We start from the raw sequence: 5288 nt of genomic DNA, 5'->3' as shown, positions 1-5288 counted from the left end.
TATATAAGGATATATTCAAAACGTTGTTGTGAGTGTCGAAGAGGTTGTGTTCTATCTGACTCCAGTAGATATATTTTGTACGCTTGACCAGAAGCGTCGTGTTCAATATAATAGGTGAGGTGAGGAGACAGGATGAGACTTGCGGGTGACAGCCGTTATTTCTCAAAGAATGGCAACCTCGTCCTACCCCGTATTATTCCTGTAGGTACTAAGCAGATATGCAAGCCTGGAGGGTAGACAGCCGACAGGTCGTGCAGTAAGATACCTTCGTTCTACCGGGTGCTATTCCTGTAGATACGAAGGGGGCATGTAAGCCCGAGGGTAGCTAGCCGCCAGATCCTACGGAAGGACAGGAAGTTAACAATCTTAGTTACCGATATGAAGCGGACAGACTTAGACTGTCGGATAAGAGAAGGAAAAGTGGATTAAAGGAGAGAGGCCAAATCGTGGGTGAGCGTAAAACTAAAACAACTCTCTAAAGAACAGGATCGGCTATCATAAATTTATCTCAATAAACAGAATTTATCTCAAGTAGAGCGTACGCCAACCGTTCAGAACTAAGACTCGGACACTCACACACGGCTGTAGATCAATGATCGATTAAGCCTTCGTTAAGGCCTTTATAGGCATAGTGCATGCGGCTGTAACTGAGAATCGTCTTATCTCATCTGCTTGAGGTAGTTTCGTGCGTTATTTTGGTATCACTTATTTATTATTGTATCGACATTGTTCAGTAGTATGTACAAAAATTAATAATATGTAAAAATAACAATATGTTTTTATAAAATAAAGTAAGGTATAAATTTGAGAGCTTCGGTGAGACTTGAGGTGCTGCGCTCTGGTGGATTGGGGGTGAATTTCTTGCTCCTCTCGCTACATGCGGTTAGAATGAAATTAGGCTGGCTGCACACCACTGAACAACAATTATTTACTTTATTCTATTATTTATTTTTCTTCATCAGCTATCTGCCTTCTTATTCCAGGTCAGTTATACATGAAGCGACTCCCAACAATTCCTCTAAATGGCCAGGGTTCATTTGTTTTTTTATTTAAAGGCGTAAACCTTTTGGTTATTAATGACTATGGTATATTATTATTAAGTTACAAACATATGCACAGTATGCACACGCACGCACAGATGCTCACTAAAGCATACATGCACGTGATTCAAACAAATGTAAAAAATGAACGTGATTCATACAAATAATAAAAAACAATAAAGCAATAAAAAATAAAATAAATTAAAGAGAAAAAAATTAATCGAAGAGGAGTTATAATTTAGAAAGAAGGCTACGTGATTTTAAAAATGGAAACACTAATGTAACTTAAGCTTCATCTGCGAGAGCTTCAGATAAATTTGGAGTCAGTCCTATTCTGTTTATTGTTGGAAAATAGTGAGTACATTCTTCAAAAATATGTTTAATCGTGAGAATGGACTGGCAACATCGGCATATTGGAGGTGGCAGTTTTCTTATCAGGTGAGAGTGCGTGAGGAGAGTATGGCCTATTAGCAAGTGGGTAAGAGCAACTTCCTGCAGCTGCTGCAGTGGGATGTTGACCATGGACAACTACTCTTTTGATTTCTTTTAATCTACTTGGAGAGCTTTCATCCCACTTGGCCTGCCATCTTTCCAATATTTGTAATTTAAGGGGTCTACTGAGTTCTGATGGGGTAAGAACGGCGGTGCCTCGGCCAGGGAGCGTGAATTTCGGACCCATTAGAAATTTAGTGACTTACCTTATTATAATTGTTTTAAGAGAAAAGATTATATTCTTATGATGAGTGGTTGTTCATGGCACATGTTTCTCAAACATTTTAGAGAGCTCAACGAATCTGAGATTATTACGATTGTCTTTTGAGTTATTGAAAGGCAAACATAGAGGGGAGTTCGGCGGTATATATTGAACATAACTTATGTAATTTAAATTTGTGGGTTGAATCAGGGGTAACAAAAGACGAGCCAGTTGAGCTTTTTAATTTGGAACCATCGGTATATATCAAAAAAAGATCTGGAATATTTTCAAGAAAACATAAAAACCGTTGTTTATACTCGACAGATGTGGTGTTATTTTTGTGCACAAGGGACAGATGTAGCATTTTTTTTGGAGTCCAAGGTGGGTTCTGAATTTCAGGCTTTAGTATCGGAATTTCTTTAAGTGTTGAGATAGCCAGAGTGATTCTTTCTGCCAAAGGAAGTGTTGGGTATGGTTTCTGCCGAAAAGCTATAGAGAATTTAGATCGAAAAATGTATTTGTATGTGGGATGATTTTTTTGTTGAAATAATTTAGAAACATAATTTATAGCTAGTTTTTGTCTCTTAAATGATAGGGGATGTAGGCGTGTTTCAGAGTAATTGCTGAGAATGGGACTGGTCCTGAATGCGCCGGTAGAAATCCGGATTCCTTTATGATGTACTGAACCGAGGTTGGCAAAAGTCTGGCGACGGCTAGAGCCATAGAAAAAATAACTGTAATCTAGCTTGGCACAACCCTAAATGCCCTGGGTTCAGCTGGTTTCACTTCTCCCAAGGTAAAAAGGCCTATGATCCCCCTCCACCCGTATACACTGTGTCTCTGTAGAAAGGGTAGTTGTCACTGGTCATTATCTGTACGAACGCGCTCTCTGAAAAATGTAGATCTCAATACCTCTCATGAGTTTTGGCACTTAATTTCTTATAGGCCCTGCAAACAACAAGAAGGTGCGTAGCAGCCTCCGGGACGTTACAGCTCGTGCATAGGGGATCAATATCCCTTCCATGCTTAACGAGCTTTGCTCGAAAGCCCCCATGGTCCAGTAGGTATTGAGAAGTCCAGGTAGGCCCATCTTGCTTCCAGTCTCGATCTAATAGTATGAAAGTATTTCCCAAGAGTAGCATCTTTCTGGATTATCACCCATCGCTGGTTTCATTCTTCCATGGCATGCTCATGAATAATGGTTTTGCGTCTTATCGGATGGATATCTTCAAACTTAAATACTCATCAGAGTATTGGAGTCAAGCGAGCAGTCTCGCTATACATCTTTGAGTATTTCTAACAACTCATCAAAGACCTGTTTTCACAAGGCAGGACCCAGGCCTTGGGGGCGACGGTAGCAGCGTGTCTACGAACCCAAAGGTTTGAATCGAGTCCTTGACCCTACCCAGGATTTTTTCAAGCACATCTTTGAATAATACTCATTCACAGCCTCCCCCCGGGCATTTGTGAGGCCCGTTAGACTATGGGTGGCACTCACAAAAATAAGCGTAGAAGTGATGAACCCACCCTATGAAAACCACGTCAAGAAATGGGCGATGTATTTCCGTAGTACATCGCGCGCGGTCTTGACCCAGGCCTCACTGCCAAGTCTTCTCCCTACAGTGTGTTTTACTTCGAAGGAGGTGCCTCTAATATTCAATGTCAGGTCCTGGAGCCAGCTTCTCACTGAAGGATACAAATTTCTGGAGGTTTATACTTCAGAAGCTGCTGAGGTAAGCTGGGCCAACACAGTTTAAATAAAACACCACTCCGCCTTTCTTCTACACCATGACAAAATCTCAAATGGGATATGCAGCCTCTCCAACTGCACTGGATCTATATTCCCACCAACCAGTTTTTTGCCTATCCTCTACAGAGATGTCTCATGGTAAATACAGAGTATTGCAGTCTCAAAAATGTGTCTTCTTTATTATCCTGTGCTGGGTTGTGTCCGGGATATGTCTCTTGAATAAACATATTGTCTGTTTCCTCTAGGGTGGTTACCTCAATGTTTCTTACTAAGGAGCTAATAACCTACAGTGGGGCCAGCAGGCCACTCAATATAGAATATCCTAGGGATTCTTCAGACTCTTCCTGGATGAATGACAATTTTGTTTTGAGAGGATGATTTTAATAACTCTAAAATTTCTTAAATCTTTATTAAGACAATATTGTTGCCTTACATAGGCATTCCTAAGCTAAAACAAAATATTACTTATTTAGATATGATTTTGCAGCAAAGAAGACCATTATTTTAGATATTACTCACCCATGTCAATGGATACCTAGCCTTTTTTAATAATCTTAATTAACATAAACATTTATACATGAAGTGATCTTCTTAAAAGTTGTTTTAGTTTTTTGAAGCATTTGTTGGAAATTTAGTGTTGTTAAAGCAAAAAATTAAATCTTCTTTTTAAGAAGATAAGAAAGTAATGGGGCCATTCCTAGCTCAAGTGGATAGGCACAGGTCTATCAATCTGAGATCTGCGGGCGGTGCTGGTTCGAATACAGCCTGGGGCATTGACTTTTTTCATTGAGTGGCAGTCCCACAAAATTGAAAACTTTGACTGAAAACTGAGGTCCTCAGGTCCTAAAATACTTTCTAAAAAAAAGTTATGGTTTCAATGTTTCTTTACAATTTTACACTAGAGTGAAATGACATAGGCTGGCAAAGAAAATTGAAGAAAGAAATCTTTTTGCTCCATGAGTGTGAAGTAGGGAATTTTACCTACCCCCTACTGATGCAATCTGAAAAGAAATAATGTGATTTTTTTTTTTAGAATTTAATTCTTATCAAATTCATAGGAGTTGTTGAATAACTGAATTTCGTTATTCTTAGTATATAATGTATGGTAATAATTAAACTGTAATGTTTCAAATAGAGAATAGTTCCAACAATATAACAATTCAATAGTACATTAGAACCATAAATCTTCTATCTAGGACATAAATCTACCATCTGAAATGTTTGTTGGTAATTTAAGCACAATATAATCAAAATTATGACAATAAAGTGGTTAAGGATAAATATATAATACAAATAAATCTTTGACAATTATATAAGGATAAGGTAAAAAAATAAAAAAATAAAAAATGCTCATATAAAATATCACCTTGTGGTATATTTGAAGAAATAAAAACTCTGTATAAAATGTTAGTCACTCTAGCATACACTTTTGGAATGTACAATATTCAATAAATTACATTTATTAAAAAATATTTTAAGCAATTGTTAGATTTAAAAATTAAAATACAAAAGGCTATACTGCTCAATTGATCTAACACTGCTTCACATAGGCCTAAACTATAATAACCACTGCCCAAACAAAGAATCTGATACATTTTCACTAACTTTGTGAATTATGAAGTGCAATGAACTTAATATTATTAAGAAAAGCATTTTCTCTATTTATGCAATCTATACCTAAAGTGCAAGTAATAAACCACACAAGTGTGGTCTTTATGAATGTGACAAAATACAATGCCTGTTCTAAGGCACTTGTGCTATAAAATATAAGCCATATATACATATATATATATATATATATATA

This window comes from Halyomorpha halys, unplaced genomic scaffold (assembly GCF_000696795.3).
Source record: "Halyomorpha halys isolate HHAL.00 unplaced genomic scaffold, Hhal_1.1 Scaffold66.1, whole genome shotgun sequence".
NCBI classification, from domain to species: Eukaryota; Metazoa; Arthropoda; class Insecta; order Hemiptera; family Pentatomidae; genus Halyomorpha; species Halyomorpha halys.
This window is presented reverse-complemented; position numbering follows the sequence as displayed.